Source organism: Capra hircus, chromosome 14 (assembly GCF_001704415.2).
Source record: "Capra hircus breed San Clemente chromosome 14, ASM170441v1, whole genome shotgun sequence".
Lineage (NCBI taxonomy): Eukaryota > Metazoa > Chordata > Mammalia > Artiodactyla > Bovidae > Capra > Capra hircus.
This window is the reverse complement of record NC_030821.1, coordinates 79,971,758-79,989,930: the sequence shown is the minus strand read 5'-3', so window position 1 is coordinate 79,989,930 and position 18,173 is coordinate 79,971,758. Positions and strand designations below refer to the sequence as shown.

At 52.5% G+C, this 18,173-nt stretch overlaps 1 non-coding gene across 1 annotated transcript; it reads right to left on the bottom strand.

Moving 5' to 3' along the window:
* On the bottom strand, positions 17,837 to 17,908 carry TRNAC-ACA. Its single transcript has one exon. It is a non-coding gene; the product is annotated as a tRNA-Cys (tRNA).

Here is an 18,173-nt window from a genome sequence, read left to right as displayed (position 1 = left end):
AAGTCTGCATGCTACCTCCGGGCCTGGCGCACGGCCCGCGCCTGGCCGCACCGCCTCCCTCCACACGGGAAGACGGCTCTGGCCTCGTCTGGGATCCTCAGTCATCACCACGAACAGAGGTCCTCTGTCCCCTCTTCCACGTGGCTCCCGGGGCTGTCTGGGGTCATGCAACCCAGCCATATCTCAGGCCCCACATTAGTAGGCTGCCCTCCACCTCGATCCCTGGGTTGGGAAGATTCCTTGGAGAAGGAAATGGCAATCCACTCCAGTACTATTGCCTGGAAAATCCCATGGACAGAGGAGCCTGGTAGGCTACAGTCCATAGGGTCGCAAAGAGTCGGACACGACTGAGCGACTTCACGTTCCTCCACCGTATAACCCCAACCGCCAATGGCCCAACGACGAAACTCCTCCTGAAAAACCAAGTCCTCACTGTGCCCTCCAGAGACAGGGGTGTCAACTCTTCATGAAAAAACCTGATCTTTGTGAGCCAGGCACAGGGCGGGGGTGAGCAGATGGGGTGAGGGGTGCCTGGCAGGGGGCCTGAAGGAGCAGTCCCACAGAGAGCCCTCGTGGAGGCCTGTGGGCTCGGGCAGGGGTCTGAGTCTGGCCCCCCCACCGGGCTGGGTATGAGGATCTTCCCAGCCCTCACCCCGCTGTGTCCTGGAGGCCGGGGGTCCACAGCGTGGGCAGGCTGGTCTCCCCTGTGTCCTCACATTATTGTCCCCGTGTGTGTCTGTGTCCTGATCTCCTCTTGTAAGGACATCGGTCACGTTGGGTTAGGGCCAGCCTCGTGACCTTGTTTGGCCTTAAACAGTTCTTCGTAGGCCTGTCTCACACAGTCCCATTCTGAGGGGTCAGGGACGCAGCGGGGACCCTCCCGCAGGGTCTGTCTGGTGGGCTTGGGCCGGCGGCCGGTGAGGGGAAGTGTGAGTGAATCAGCTGAACCCCAGCTCTGGGGCAAGTCCCAGGGTGACGGGCTGACTGCGTCCTGGGAGCCCCGCCTTGGGGCAGAGCCCTCCCGGGCCCAGTGCGCGGGTGCCGGCAGCGACCTCTCGGTCCGCCTTCTCCTGGGCAGCTTGTGGGCACAGCCCGGCGGGCTGAGGCCCGGCCCCTGGAGCAGGTGGTGGCGGGGGCTCCTCTGTGTGCCTTCCAGGCCCCTGGATGGCATGCACTTTACACACGCGTGTATTTCCCAAGGACGAGCTGGCGCTGAAGGCTCCAGAAGCCAATGAGAGACTGCAGAGATCCTTGGAGGGGCTGAAGCCATGAAGATGCTCCCTCTCTGCAGACCCAGGGACGACCAATTTTCTGCGGCTCGAAGAGGCTGCTGTAACTGCGGCCCTGGCGCTGTCTTTGTCTAAGGCCTCGACGCTATCTGTAATAATGACCTGACTCTTCTAACCCCCGTTTTAACTTAATGCAGATCTTGGGCTCGAGTGTAAAAACCCCAAACTATAAAACTTTTATGAAAAAAACATAGGAGAGTATCTTCAGGATATTGAACTAGATAAAGAGTTCTTAGACTTGACACTAAAAACAAAATCTATAAAAGGAAAATACTGGTAAATTAAAGTTCATCCAAATTTAAAACCTGACTCTGTGAAAGTTCTCCTCGAGAAGAAGGAAAGTGAAAATATTGTGTGGGAGATTATTTTTGAAAACAGCATTAACCAACCAACAAACAACTTGTGTCTAGAATATAGAAAGAACTGTCAGAACTGAAAACTAAAACACAAGCCCCCAACCAATCCACGGACAAAGTAGGAAGAGACATTTCACAGACAGAGATATACAGATGGCAAATGAGCCCATAAAAAGATGCTAGACATAATTAGCCACTGGGGAAATGCAAATTAAAACCGCTGTAAGATATCACCACGTACCTATCCGAAGTGGCTAAGATGAAAGAGTGAGGACATTATATTCTGGAGGGGATGCCCAGATACTGCGCGATCCACAGCCCTGGGGGTCGTGGAAGGCAGCAGCCGCTCTGGAAAACAGTTCGGTCCTTTCCCTAAACATCCGAGCACCACCCAAGCCAGCGATGGATGGCACTTCTGGGCATGCACTGCAGAGAACCAACGACTTTTGTTCACACGAAGCCTGCACGTGGCTGTCGTAGTGGACGTGGGGGCTGAAAGCCTGAGTCTATCCAGGTGTCCTCTGGTGGGTGACATTCAGTCCACTCTGGTTCTTCCACGCTGTGGGTTACAACTCAGCAGCGTGGACAGAGAACAGATTAGCAGTCTCCAGGGGTTAAGGGGGTGGGGGCAGAAGGAAGGGGTGGTGCCTAAAGGACTTCCTGAAGCATGCTTCTGGAAAGGTCCTGAGTCCTGTTTCAGTGTGAATGTTCTGGGTGTGATATTGTGCTACTGTGTTGTAAGATGATACTGGGTAAAGGGCACACAGGGTCTCTGTGTGTATTATCTCTTACGTGTGAACCTACAATTAGCCCCCAATACAACGCTTATTTAAAAAAATTTTTTTTTTTAAAGGGCCAGTCATGGGCCAGCCTCCCTGGAATGGGGAAGATGTGGGATGTGAGGACCAGAGGAGCTCCAGAGGCCCCCTAGAGTCTGTCCAGCATGGGCAGGAGGCCTACATGGGCAGACAGAGCTTCAGGGTCCCAGTCGTTGGGATCTACAGGAGCCTCGGGGAAGCTGGGGTCCCCGCTGGCATCCGGGAGGCCCTGGTGGACAGTCACAGGTGGGCTCGGCTGGAGGAGATGGAGCTCTGCAGGGTCTGCAGGTGCCCAGGTGAGGACGCCTGGGAACCGGCACTGGAACCGTGGTCCTGGTTCCTGTTACTGCAGGGGTCTGGGCTTTCCCCCGATGCCCGGGTTCTCTGCACACTCCAAGGAGGTGGGGCAGAGCCCTGCGTGGCTGGAGGAGGGGGAAGGGTAAGGATGCTCCAGTTCCCTGGGGGCACAGCTGGCCTCGCGGGCTTCCGGGTCCCCAGGGCTCTCCTACCGGACGTGGATCCATGCGTGGCCGTCCTGGTGTCCCCTGCTATCAGGCTCCGGGGCTGCTGTTACAAAGTGCCACATGCTGGGAGCGTAAAGCAGCAGAAATTTGTCCTCTCACAGTGCGGGAGGACAGGCGTCTGAAGTCAGGGTGTCGGCAGGGCGGGCTCCCTGCAGAGGCTCCAGGGGAGGGTCCTCCTGCCCCTCTAGGTTTGGAGGGTCCGTGTGGCTGTAGCCCATCACTCTGGTCTCTGCCCCATTTCCACATGACCCCCGCCCATGTCTGTGTGTCTTCTTCTGAGGACACCAGTCACTGGGTTTGGAGCCCTCCCAACCCAGTCCCGTCTTGGGATGTTACCTTATTTACATCTGCAATGACTCTGTTCCCAAAAGGTCACAATCTGAGGTTCTAGTGGATGTGGACTGGGGGAAACACTCTTCAACCCACTGCATCCCTCCCACCAGCCTTTGGGGTCCCTGAGCCTCGGGGAGCCCCTCCTTCCTGCGGCAAGAGCCTTGGGGAACCGGCTCATCTCCACGCACCGGCACCCCCCCAGAGGACAGCTCCCATCTGAGCCCGGGGGTGCTCGTACATCATGGAGCTGAACCACTTCTAGAGCCGATAAAATGTGAGGGCTGCGGAAAAGTGCACTTAGATGCCGCACAAGTGATTTTTTTTAATAGAAAGGAAAGCCCTCATAAAACCCCGTAATTATCCTCTCCCAGCTGTCCTCTGTGCGCTTGGGCCGGTGAATGCCTGCAGGGGAGGGCTGTGGTCCCAGGAGCAAGCTCTCGGGGGAGTGGGCACACCTGCCTGTGAGCTGGGGGCGCACCCTCTCTGGGCAGGGGCAGTGTCTGCACCCGGCCATGTGTGTGTTTGCAGCGGTCGAGGTGCGTCTAAGAACCATGCTTCACTCACGCACCAGTTCATTCGCTCATTCAATGGCATCCCCTGTGGGGAGGGCCCCTGCAGACGCGGGCTGGAGGAAACGAAGGGAGACCCTTGTCACAGGGCATGTACCCACCCGAGGGAGCGGGTGCTTTCATGAAGCACACACCTGAGTTTTCACATGCGTGCTTGTGTGTGCATCAGCGTGGAATGACTTTACCAATGCCTCCTGGGTACCAGGCTGGGTACCAGGCTTCTCACAGAGGTGTGCGTGGGCAGTCCTCTCCCTCCCCACCAGTGTCACAGGCACCATCTGTGTCCCAGCGGCGCTCTTCTGCACAAGCTCCTCACTGCCAGACCGCGTAGCTGGCAGGGGGCTGGGACAGGGAGAGCCTGGGTAGCCCTTCCTGGGTGCCAGGGTAGGGGGCGGGGGGCTCACACCCGTCAGTCCTGCTTGTGGCTCTCACCTAACCCTCACCCCCTCCCTGAGCAGGGAACATTGTGCCCATTGCCCAGATGGGGAAAGTGAGCCTGCCTGGGGTTTCAGAGGCAAGTCCTAAGTGCCTCCGCCAGCCCTGTACCCTGGACCTGTGCCCCACCTCCCACAGCTCCCTACCTGGGCAGGGGAGGCGGGCAGCCATCCTGCTTCAGCTTTGCCCCTCAGCCTTGGCCCCTGGCTCCTGGCCTTGAAGTTGTTGGTACTGTTGGGTTCAGGGTGAGGCCCTTGGACACACTTTCTGGGCGCAGTGGCCTGTGGTCTTTGTGGTACAAGTGAGAAAGCTGAAGGCAGAGAATGGGAGCCGAGGTGGGCAGAGACCTCCCCAGAAGCCGGCTCTGCCTTCAGCCTCCAGGCTTGGGGGCCCCCCCTTGAGGTCCAGGATGGGAGCCCGAGGCTGGCTGCCCAGGTTCAGAGATGCCCGTCCACCACCACCCACTGCTCCTGCCGGGCGGCCACAGTTAGCCCTCAGGTGGGGGAGCAGACGCCCACCCCGCATCCCTTGGTGGGGATCTGTGCCCTGGGCACTTGGAGCAGAGCCGGGCCTCTGCTCCATCCAGGGGCCTCTCCTGGCTCCTAGCCAGGGCGGGCTGTGGGCACTGCACGGCTGTGGGCCAGAGAGTGTCCATCACTCGGCGGGGGTGCGGGAAGAGTCTCGCTGCTCCCGTGGAGCCCGTGGTGGGCCCTCTGGGGGGCTAACAAAGCCCCCCCGCTCCTGGCCAGCCCTGGTGGACTTGGAACAGGAAACACCAGCCCCGGTGGACTTGCAACATTTCATTCGTTTGGCAAAGTGACATGTTAACGGGACGCGCTTCAGCAGCGATCGGGGAGATGAAGCCGGGTTGTCGCCTCTGAGCAGGCGGGAGCCGCACCGTTCTGGTTCTGAGATGTTCGTGTAATTGCTCATGTTCTCCTCAGGGTCCCTCAGCCGCCTGGATCCAGCGCGGCTGTTGACAAATCCTGCACCGCCGCTCGTCAGGCCGGCCTCTGGCCCTGCGGCCCTTCAATGGCCTAGAGGTCTGCACTCTGCACACCAGCTCAGACAGCCGCTCAGAGCCGCAGGCCACACCTGCAAGGCCCAGGGCTGGGTGGGCGTAGCCCAGTCATGGCTCTGACCGAGGGGCTGCGCTCCCAGTGGGAGTGGGCAGGGGCAGCCCTGGGAACGCCGAGGCCCTTGTGAGGACAAGCAGGCTGGTGTCCTGCCCTGCAGCAAGTCCCCGCAAACCCACCCGCTGCCCTCCAGCCCTCCTCCAGGGCCCTGGGCATCTCTCTGCGCAGGGACCCCTGCTGGTCAGCCCCGCCCCGGCCACTGCCCGTGGATTCCTTCCCCATCTTGCCCTTGGACTTCGGCCCCTCACCTCCCACCCACTGCCCCTGCTCTCAGACCTTGTCGTTATGCCTCGAGGGTCTGAATGTGGAGGTCCCGACTCTCACAGGACCCCCAGGGGGCCCCCGGGACACAGAAGGGCTTCAGAGTGCCAGGCGCTCCTGATGGAGCCCATCAGAGGCCCCCTGAGAAGGAGATTTGACAAATACTGTACCCGCCCCCAACACAGTGATTTCCAGACCAGGGGCTGGCGGGCTGCCCTGCCTCCTGTCTGCCGAGGGGTCTGCGCAGAGTGTGGCCAGCGCACAGTCGGAGACGAGCAGAGAACAGGAGCGGGGCTGGAGTGCCGAGGAGGCGCCCACGGCAGACGGGCCCTGCCTGGCCACATGGCCAGTGCCCGTCACACAGGCGGGACTGCGAGGCCCACTTGACACAGACCAGGTGGGAAAGCCTGCCAGGACTGGGGAGGGAAGGGCTGCAGAGTGGGCTGAGCGGCTCTGCAATGGAGGGGGCGGCCACGCATCTCCACGCATCCTACAGGCAGGTGGGGGTCCTGGCAGGAGTGGGCGGGGCCTGGGGTTGACCTTGGAGGCGGCTGTGACAGCCGAGCCTGCTTAGGTGCAATCTGCACACCCGTGGGCCCATTCCTCCCAGCTCTGCAGGGGGCAGAATGCTCAGTAAATACATGAACTGAGAAAGTTACCTTCCTCCTGTTTCCTTAACGCAAGCTCCTGGAAGAAAGTCTGGAAAATTCAGGGAAGGGCCATGGTGAGCGTGAGGTCACGCGACCTGGCTCCAGCACGTGCCCCCAGGGTTTGCACGGGGCAGCTGTGGCCACACGTGTCACAGGGTGCCTTCTTCAGGCTTCTTTTCCTTATGAGCTTGTTTTTATTTGCTGTAAAACACACGTAACGCCAAAGTTACCACCTGAACCCTTCTAAGTGCACAGGTCCGCGGCGCTGCCTATCCTCCCGTCGTGCGGCTGTCCCCCCACCACTCGAGAACTTTCCATCTTCCCAGACTGAAGCTCCGCCCCCATTAAGCACTCGCTTCCCGCCCCTCCCCCGCCCCCCGCCCCACCCCGTCCTGTGTCTTGTCTCTGCGAGCTTGTGGACTCTGGGCTCCTTGCGTAAGTGGAGCCGTGCAGCGTTTGTCCCGTGGCGACCGGCTTATCTCACGAGCCTAGTGTCCTCGAGGTCCATCCACGGCGTGGCAGGGGACAGAGTCCCTCCTGCCGTGCCGGTCGTGTAGCTGGACCGCGCTGGGACCCCACCCACCCACTGATGGACACAGGCGGCTCCACCTTTGGGCGTCAGTGAGTCGCGCTGCTCTGAGCACGCTTCCACACAGCACACTCCTGCGCTTGGCCGCCCGCCCCATCCACTCCCCCTGAGCCTGGTCCAAAGTTACCAGAGCCTGGCGGTGGCGCTGGGTCGATTCTCCCACGTTGCATGCGGTCGGGTTGGTGAGCTGCTCCCTGCATTCCTGATTATGAGCAATTTGATGGGCAAATTTGTTCAAAAGCTTTGTTTGCATTTCAGACCATCTCCTCTGACAGAGTTGGCGGCATAGAATTACTGGGTCAGCCCTTCTGATCAGGATGATGTCCGCATGAACTGTCAAGTTGCTTCTGGGAAGAGGAGCGGTCGGTCTGCACTCCCCCAGGGCCCAGCGGAATAATTAATCCACACACACTCGATAGGCAGAAGGGCATCTTGGTGCTGTTTCTATTTTCATTTCTTTCATTACTTGGGAGGATAACTGATTTATCTCCATGTGTGTGTCTGGCATTTGTGAGTCCTATTTTCTGGAGTGTCTTTTCATGCATTTTGCTCATTTTTCAGCATGGGACTTGGTATTTTTCTTATCAATTTCTAGGAGCTCTTTATATAATTAGAAGTCAGCACTGCTGTAATTGCTACAAACGTTTCCTGCCCTTCCTTCACCATGTAGTTTTTGGTTATGATTTTGCTTATAGAAATGTAATTTCTGGTATCAGATTATGGGCTTTGTGGTCCTTCTTTGCCTGTACGAGGGTGCGGGGAGCAAATCTCATTCAAGTTTCCTTCTGGTTAGTTCAGAGGTATCATCAAAAATTCAGAGCAAACCTGGGCCAGGGAAAACACTCGGCCTGAATCCCCTTCTGGCTCCCAGTGGCCTGGAGTGGACAGGGTCCCTGTGTGACCGTCAGGGCTTTTCTGCAATTCTCTGTCCCCATGGTCCCCCTAAATTCAGAAAACCTCCTGAACATCAAGGCTTTTTTCTCCCACGAGGACCGCTCGAGCCCACCCCCCACCCCTGCCCCCAGACATGGCTCCTGCCTGCCCACCCTGGGCTAGGGCCAGACCTCTCACACTGCTACCCTTGAACTTCCTCAAGATCACTGCTTCTTAATGACTGACTTTTGCCCAGGCAGGGTTCCGTGCCCATCCCTGGGTCTAGCACACAGTAGGTGCTTATAAGAAGCCGGGGCTACACTGCACCTTACGAGGTCTGTAAGCTCTCTTCCCAGCCTGTTGTAACTGGGGCTTGTAAAAAAGCCTCATTTACTGTTGTTTTTGAGTCACAATTCTGAGAGTTCCCAGAAGATACACACCTGCATGGAATGTTGAGCCTCGTCCTCTGGGCCCAGCTGATGAAGAAGGAGGCAAGACACTCAAAAGTGCTTCCTTTCCAGTGTCCTAACACCCCCTCGAGTTGGTGGTGGACAGGGAAGCTTGGTGTGCTGCAGTCCATAGGGTCGCCAAGAGTCAGATGTGACTGAGTGACTGAACTGAGCTCAGCACCCCCTGGATCACTGTCCTCCCTTGGGGGGTCCAGTGCTTGGACGGTGAGCAGGGTCTTCCTTTGTCAATCTCAACCCCTCCCCAGATGTCTTTCCAAGTGTGAAAGAAAGTATTAGTTGCTCAGTCGTGTCTGACTCTTTGTAAGTGCATGGACTGTTGCCCGCCAGGCTCCTCTGTCCATGGGATTCTCCAAACAAGAATGCTGGAGTGGGTTGCCCCTTCTCCAGGGGATCTTTCCCAACCCAGGGATCAAACCTGTGTCTCTCACATTGCAGATGGATTCTTCACCGTCTTGTCTGAGCCACTAGTGAAGCCCTGTCTTTCCAAGGCTGATTCTAAATGCATTGCCCTACCTCTGTCGTTATTCAGTAGCTCAGACATGTCCAGCTCTCTGCGTCCCCACGGACTGCAGCACACCAGGCTTCCTTGTCCTTTACCATCTCCCAGAGCTTGCTCAAACTCATGTCCATCGAGTCTGTGATGCTATCCAGCCACCTCATTCTCTGTCGTCCCCTTCTCCTCCTGCCTTCAATCTTTCCCAGCTTCAGGGTCTTTTCTAATAAGTCAGCTCTTTACATCAGGGGGGCCAAAATATTGGAGCTTCAGCATCAGTCCTTCCAATGAATATTCAGCATTGATTTCCTTTAGGATGAACTGGTTGGATCTCCTTGCTGTCCAAGGGGCTCTCAAGAGTCTTCTCCAACACCACAGTTCAAAAGCACTAATTCTTCAGTGCTCAGCTTTCTTTATGGTCCAACTCTCACATCCATATGTGACTACTGGAAAAACCATAGCCTTGACTATATGGACCTTTGTTGGCAAAGTAATGTCTCTGCTTTTCAGTATGCTGTCTAGGTTGGTCATAGCTTTTCTTCCAAGGAGCAAGCATCTTTTGATATCATGGCTGTAGTCACCATCTGCAGTGATTTTGGAGTTCAAGAAAATAAAGCCTCTCACTGTCTCCATCACCCTACCCTTAGCTGCCACCAAACATGCACCCCCATTCCTCTCCATCCAGGCTGATTATTAAATATGATTCAAACTCCTTCTAATACCCAGCCCTCCCCCAGACCTTGGAACTCAGAGTGCCTTTCAGGGGTCTGGCTGGTGCCCTTTTGGGTGTCCCCCAAGCCCCGGGCTGGACCTGAGCATGGCAGGGGGCCTCCTGGCTGCTTCCCCCTGGACACCTCCTCCCAGCTCCCTGCTAACCAGATGCTCCAGCTGTTTCTGGCATCTCTGCTGTGATCGCTCTGGCTGCCCCAGAGTCAGCGCCATCCTTGGCTCCGCTGGCCTTGCTGTTCCAGGTCCAGTCGCCACCCACCTGGTTTTCTTTCTGTGTCTCTTCAGCTCACGTGGGTGAGAGGCCACTGGTCACTCACAGACTGGTGACCCCAGGTCAGGGACCTGCTCGTAGCAGTTAGCACCAGGTCCTACGTAGGCCATCTTCTTGGGTTCTCGGGGGCAGCTGGGGCAGGGGTGTGGCCGGATTCTCCATGGGGCTTTGAGCTCACCCACCACCCTCCGGGCCCACCCCCTTGCCTGCTGCTCTGTCTTAGCGGCACACCTGTGGCCTCCTGGGCTGTGGTCTTCTCTTCCCCTTAGTTTCTGAGTGACCCTCAGTCTTCACGACCAGCTTGGGGGCTGCCTCTTCGGGGGACTGTCCTCACCTGGAGTCCCCTGTCGTGGGAAGCTCCTGCTTCCTCCAGGCCCTCAGCTCACAGTCACCAAAGCTTCAGGCTGCCTGCCTCCACTGGGCTTGCAGGGGACTCAGGGACCGTGGCAGCAGCTGCCTGAGGCTGAAAAGAGGGGAGAAAAGGCCAGTGGGGAAGAGACAGGATGTTCATCTCCGCCTGCGAGCTTGGAGACGTCCGGATGGCTGCTTGATGCCCCTCGGTCTGCCCCCTAAGGCTTAGACCTCAGCCTCCATGAGATTACACATGGGATGGGCGGTGGGGGGGTTCATATACCTTGTCCCCCAATTTCTTGTTCCCGGGAAGGGGAGTTCCTTATGGACGGGAACTGCTTCCTCTTGGAGGTGAGGGGCAGAGGCTGGGCCGCAGCTTCCGGTTCTGTGTGCTCTTGGACCTCGACTCCAGACCCAAGGGTCAACTAGTACACTTCACTCTTGATCTCCGCTCCACAAATGCAGGTGAGGCACATTAGTCCTCATAACAAGCAGGAACTCTTCACTTGCCAAACATAATTTAGACAGAAATATAAAGTGGAGGTGAGCTAGTGAGTTTTGTATCACCATGTTTACGTGACTCTTGGCTAAAATCTGAGAGTTACAAGGTCTCCATGTGTGCCTGCCTGCCTGCCTGCCTGTCTGTATATATATATGCACATATATATATATATATATATGCTGTATATGTGATATTTCTCTACCTCTGGATGGTATTACCAAATTAATTCATAAAATCTCATAAGAGAGCTCTGTTTCAGTTGACTTAGGGATAAGTAAGCATTTACATATAAATTAAATATTTCTATAAGTCCCAGAAACATAAAAACTAACCCAGATGCTTTCCAAGTTTGTGATCTGGGTAACCTTTGATAAATATAATTAGTTTAATATTGCTGGCTTAATAAAAGTTAGTATGTCTCCTGAATTATTACCATGAGCACACAGTTTTGTTCTATTTGGGTTTACTAGTTAGAGCAAGGGAATGTTAGTTGCCTCAGATGGTAAAGAATCTACCTGTGATGCGGGAGGCCTGGGTTCCATTCCTGGGTTGGGAAGATTCCCTGGAGGAGGGCAAGGCAACCCACTCCAATGTTCTTGCCTGGAGAATCCCCACGGACAGAGGAGCCTGGAGGGCTACAGTCCCTAGGGTTGCAAAGAGGTGGACATGACGGAATGACTAAGCACAGCACAGGACCAGATATTTTTAATTAAATAAATTATAAATTCAGCCGAAGAACCAATGTATAAGTAAAGATGTCATAAAAATGAATTGCTTGATGTACATTACTTCCTATGTATCAAGTGTAATAGTGAAAGAAAAAATAAAACATTCACTTTGCAAATTTTTGCTGTCTGATGCTTGTCTAAATGCATATACCGTAAAAATAGTTAACAGGGGAAAAACTTAAGATGATGGCGAGCTATGTTTAATAACATGCTATGTCTGCCTGAAATAATGTCCAGATCATTCTACAGTGAGATGAACAACAGAAATATTCATTGCTGAGTAAAAATTTGTGTCATTATGGGTTCTCATATGGTATTGAGAGACTGAATGTATCTGAATCGGTTCATAAACACGCTCTTTTTGCCACTTTGAAAACATTGTACTTTACTGAAGCACATGCCTATCAAAATTGTGAGATGCTGTATGGATAAAATTTGCTTATCTGCTACAGAATGCTGCGATGTGACAGACAATTCACAACTGTTTGCCTCTTAGTTTTCTCTTTAATGGAAAGGTGACATGGTTTATATGTCAATGTACATAAACAAAGCTACCAAAAATAGTGAGGGGCACAACTTTGTATTCTAAGTATACAAGGAAAAATAGAGTGTGTTTTGCTAATGAAAAAGAGAGTAATTTTGTTGTAAAGTAAGATGACTGGCTGTTTCAAAATAAGAAAACATAAAAACACAGACCAAACCTGAATGGATATAGAAAGCTGTATTAATAGAAGATTCTTCAAAAAAGAATTTTATGTGTGTTCAAGCTGTGTTTGAATGAACTTGTTTATAAGGTTTTAAAAAATGAGCTCAATAGTCTGCTGACTATAAAACTAGAGTTTGGTTTTCTTTGTTGTAACAACAGTCTCTTTTTGGATTCCTGGTCTGTCCTTCATACGAGATTGCAAAAGGTTTTTCTTTACATTTTGAGTAATTTCCGTACTAAATAGATTCTAGGTCTTGTCAGAATCATTTCTTGTGTTTTGTTTTAATCTTGCTATGTCTTTGATTACTTAAGAGAAGTTACGTATAATTTCATAGTTATCACAGGTCCTACTTAATCGTGTCCAAAACTTTTGGCCTTTTTGACAACTTTCCCAAATCAAATCCTAACTGAAAATTTGACCTCAAACTGTCCTTGAGATTTTCCAACAAGTTTCCAAAATCTTGAAGGATCTGTTTGTCAACTTGTAAAGAAAGGACTTCATAAAAATAATTTGGTTTGCTTATTATGTTGAATTGCCTGAAAAACATTGTCAAATAAGAAGAGACGATTAACCTTCCCTAGGTTATGTTTGATGGGAAAATGTTATTAGCATAGGTCTTTCAGAAATGATTGAAGTCCATAGAAATGCCTCAACACTCTTGTTTTCTACCATATTTCCAGTATTATGTTATCAGTCATCATTCCAGCTATTATTTCAAATGTGGCATGCCACAGAAACAACCAAAGTTTCTTGTCAAATGAGCTCTCATTCTTTCAACAACCATTTAAGGTCTCTTGTCCTCCACAAATAGTTTTTGTTTTACTCTATTCTCTGACAGCATTTGGAGTCAGAATGCTCCATCTTCATAAAAAGGGACTGTCTGGGAGATCCACGGAAAGAATCATGGGAGGTGTTCTGGTAGACAAGCTTTTGATATCATTACTTAAATAACTTTGAGATCAGCCCACTGGACTGAGTCTGGAGTTCCAGAAGTCTAGTGGAGAAGAAGATGGGTTTATAAAACTGCTAAAGCCAAGAGCAAGCAGAATAAGAGTTAATTACTTGGGACTAAGTGATCTGATAAAGGGTGGTGGTTATAGTTCTTTGAGGGACATTGCTTGTTCTATGATGTTCTATTTTCTGGCTATAAGAAATGAAACTTCTGTCCCTTATTTCTTATCTATACTTGTATCAATGAATAGATTATATTTTTGTAGACAGAAATAAAACATTTATGTTGTCTCCCTGCCTGACTTCTCCAGAATTCAAAGCTACTATTCAATATATTTATTTTCATAGTCTTATAATTATTTGTGAAAGTTCAGTAAGAATCTGTCCTCCTTGAGATAGGACATAAGTAGAAATATTGGCTATATAACAAAGGCTTTGACTGGAACGTAGTATCTGAAAATGATGACCAAACAATTTCAAAGAACTAAAAGCTGACTTCATGGGCCAATGGTTACAAAGCCCTCTTGGGTGCCTGGTATACACAGCTCCCAGCCTTACAGATGAAGGAGCGAGGTCACTTCCTGGCAGGCCCAGAAAACTGAAGATGTTTTGGAGACCTTGAGAAGAGAAGAATTCACCCAAACCTTTAGGCATCACAGGCAAAATCTAGTGATGGGTTCTCGGCTTGGCTTCCTAGACTTGAGAGACTTAAAAGTTCAATCTGAGATTCCTAATGTAAAGTTCCAGCAAAGTGAGCCAGAAAAGGCTTTTGTGATCTGTTACCATTCTTGTAACATGGGCCTCCCTGATGGCTAGGACAGTAAAGAATCTGCTTATAGTGCAGGAGACCCTGGGTTTGATCCCTGGGTTGGGAAGATCCCCTGGAGAAGGGAATGGCAACCCACTCCAGTAGTCTTGCCTGGAGAAGCCCACTGACAGAGGAGCCTGGTGGGCTACAGTCCCTGGGGTCTCAAATAGTCAGACAGGACTGAGCGACTCACACTACTACTATATCACCCTTATAGCACTTTCGTAAATAATCTGGCCAAATCTAATGAAACTAGACTAATTTTGTAAACAAAAATGACATTACTCTGACTTTTGCTGTTCAGTTGCCCCGTCGCTTCTGACTCTTTACGACCCCATGGACTGCAGCACGCCAGGCCTCCTTGTCCCTCACCATCTCCCAAAGTTTGCCCAAGTTCACGTTCTCTGCATCGGTGATGCCATCCAGCCATCTCATCTTCTGACTCCCTCCTCTCCTTCTGCCCTCAATCCTTCTGACAAGTATTCGGGATTGATCATCTTTGATCAAAAAGGCAGGTGACGGTAGAGATAAATTTTATGTCTCAGTAGAAAATGAAAATCTGTACTGTGGGTTATTAGATTCTAATCCTACTCATTGCCTTTGAGCTACTTCCACCTTTTTGTAAACTGGATCATCTTGCGTATTTTGTCAGAAAATGAGGTAACGTTTCCATTTTTCTCCCATCCTCCCGAGTTGACATCACTGAGAACAAAAACTGCCCTTTTCTGGAAGCCCTGGTGATTTGTTATAACATCTGAGGATTTATCACCGCACCGGGCAGGCCACTCAGGAAGCTCATGAGAACGTGGCGTCTCAAGCTAGGCAAGTAACCGACGCTATCTGCCACCTTCAATCCACTGCTAAGGCGCTTTGGATCCAGCATCTGGAAACTGCGGGGCTGTTCTCTGGACTCAGAAAACAGTCTGTTCCAACCATTCATTTGCATTTCTCTCTTTTCATAGAAACTCTTCCCATCTGAAGCCTGACTGCTCTCATCCTCCAGCAAACATCCTCCAATACCAAGTGCTGACAAGGGTTCAACGGCCGCTCTGCAAACAAAGGTGATCGAACGAGAAGTGGGCGTACGTGGTACAGAACAAAGAAGGGGTCTCTTCCATCCTTGAACAAGTAGAGGGGCTCATAGAGACTCCCTCCTTGACCAGACTCTGGTCCATCTCTGTGGAGCCCTTCTTTCACTAGGCAAGCACTTTGCACGTCCTCAAGAGCCCAGGCGTAGGAAGAATTCTACAACAATCCTACAAACAAGCCGGATTATCTAGCATCCCCTCCCTTGACGTCTGGTCGAATCCCTGATCAGCTGTGATCAGGTCTGATCGGTCTCACACCAGGTCTGATCACCTGGCCTGCCTTTAGCAAGAGTCCTGTTAGGTCTGTTTCAACAGAGACCGCTTCGCATCATCCCTAAGGCTTCCTTTTAGAAAGTTTCCATCCATACCCCCACTTGCTCCTTGCCTTGCTTCTGCTGCATTCGGAGTTGAGTCTGATTCTGTACTGAAGTTTACTACAGAGAAAAACAAAAAAAATCTGTTTTTAACCCTTTACCTCCCATCCAGCTCTGATTCTCTCTGATACAGGTGTTGGGAAGGGCTGGTCCTGAGCCTGGCGTGCGGGAGGGACTGGCTCCAGGCAGGAAGCCCCAGGCAGGCACCAGAAAACCCACTGCCTTGGCAGGCTGTCTGGTCCGGGGGTCCCATCACCCCATGGGGAAGACTTCTGGGCAGGATTTCATGGTGCTGTTGCCAGCCCTGGGCCATGGAGGGAGGGTCTCGGGTGCAAGCTGGACCCTGGGGTGTTCGTTCTGTCATCCGCACGTGGGATGGGCAAGGCTTGTCTGAAGGCACATGGGAACAGGGGCAGCCGGAGTGGGACTAGCAGCGGGAGACATCCCTCTGCCTGGCTGCAGCTGTGGCCCTCCCCCTGCGGACTGGGTCCCCACTGCCCTCGGATGCTGAGGCTGTAGCTCCTCTGTCCTCTGGAAGCTGGCTCTGGGGCTGGGGGGGAGCAGCCTGGGCCCTTTCCAGGCAGGAGTTTGGGCCAACATGCTTTCCTCGTAGCATCCCTTACTCTGGGCGGTTTCCTTGTTTACTGCGGGGTGCAGGTGTCTAGTGCCTGTCCCGCTCTCTGGAGAGTGCACCCGCGGGGTCATGGATCTCCAGCATCTCACCTGCCCTGTGGGCTTTCTGCTCCCAGGACAGGGCCTGATGTGTGTGGACAAGCGGTGGTTAGATCTCTCCCTGAGTGCAGACCATGCGACTCCATGATCCCAGCAGGAGATGGAGGGCACACCTTTGTGGGGCCTCTGGGCACTGTGGCTGGAGAGCTCGGGGCTACGGGAGGGACATTTCATCTGCTTTTGAGACTAAGACAGTGTGTAGGAATGCTGTTTGTGTCCAGTCACATACTAATCACAAGTGATTCTTATCTTTCAGAATGGGTCCTGTAGGACCTCCCCCTAATGAGTTTGCTCTCCTGGTTTGTGTGACTTTCATGTTTCTGCAGAATAACAAGGATTTAAAAATTATACAATTTGCACTGGGTATCAACTCAGTTTGGCTTTGGAAAATGTCTCAATTAATTCTTGATAACTGTTCACCACCTGACACAAACAGCCAACTCATTGGTAAAGACCCTGATGCTAGGAAAGCTTGAGGGCAGGAGCAGAAGGGGCCAACAGAGGATGAGATGATTGGATGGCATCACTGACTCAATGGACATGAACTTGGGTGAACTCCTGGAGATGGTAAGGGACAGGGAGGCCTGGCATGCTGCCGTCCATGGGGTTGCAGAGTCTGACATGACTTAGCGACTGAACAACAAAATGTTCCCATAGAACAGAAGAGGCGGCCGGTGGGTCAGGGGGAAGCGTGTGAATTTCTGGTCTTCCAGTGCTTTTATTGAGGCATTTCTTTACCTGCTCCTTCACTAGTGATGCTACAAGTGTCAAGGTGTGTAAGTCCATCATGGAGGGGTGCACAGGTTGTATACTGCCCAACTCAAGAAGTGCCAGCTTAAGTGTTCACATAGAACACTGTGTGAATCACTCCTTGGAGGTGAGCAGCAGAGGACTTGCACAATTGAGCACAAGGGACCTTGTGCCTCTGGGGCCTGTCAGTCGTTAGCCATTGGTAGATACTGGCCGCGCTATCTGCTCTTTTCAAGGAACAGTCTGGGGTAGAGGCATGTGACGCAAGCCTTGCTCAAAGACTCTGGCTGGCATTGCTAAAAGACATCACCGATCACAGCCCACAGTGCAGCCCTTTGTGGGCCAGACAGAGGGACCTACATGCCTTGCTGCGGCCCATGTGAGACCTTTTCCCATGTGAGATTCTCAAGCTGGCCTGGCTTCGCAGCTTGTCCTGGGTTGCTCAGCAGGTAAATGCTGAGCCCATGGACACCCTGGGGCTGCTCTTCTTTCTCCAGGCATTGCTGATAAATGCGGCTCTGGAGAAAGCCCAGGCAGGGGAGCCAGGATGAGAGATGTCACTTACCAGCCAGGTTTTCATGGGCTTATTTGAATCTGCAGGCCTGGGAACAGGGACTGATGGATCCCTACAGACTCCTGCTGTGTTCATTTCCCACCAAAATGAGGTTCACATCCAGGGCTAAGCAATGCAAATAACTCTGTTTTTTCTCCCTCTCTTTTTTGGTTCAGATCAGAGAAAAGAGTTCATAGCCATGGGTCTGTTCTCACACTGATGGATGCGAATGAGGCACGCAGGCTGTGTCCATCTCCTGGAGCGTGTGCATACAGCTGGACACATAAGTGTGACGCACGCACGCACCATGGATATCCCCTCATACATGTGGGCATGAACCTCATCATGCTGCCAGTGGCTTGAAGCGAAGTGAAGTTGCTCAGTCGTGTCCGACTCTTTGCGACTCCATGGACTGTAGCCTACTGGGCTCCTCTGTCCATGGGATTTTCCAGGCAAGAATACTGGAGTGGAGTGCCATTGCCTTCTCCAGGGGAACTTCCCGACCCAGGGATCGAACCTGGGTCTCCTGCATTGTAGGCAGACACTTTACCATCTGAGCCACAAGGGAAGCCAGCGGCTTACATGTTGCATATCCCTGTGGCCAGGCTGCACATGCACAGGATAGGTGCACACGCAAGCCCATGGCCAGACAAGTGTGCTCACAGACGTCTGCTCACCCTGGCCTCAGGCCACACAAGTCCTCCTGCAAAGAGAAACATATGGCCTGTGCGTGCACAAGCAGGCACTCACACCGCATATAGACCCTGCTCTCCAATGGTCGAAGGCTCCCAGTGGTCGAAAGCCAGACTCTAAAAGGATTCATGAAAGAACAC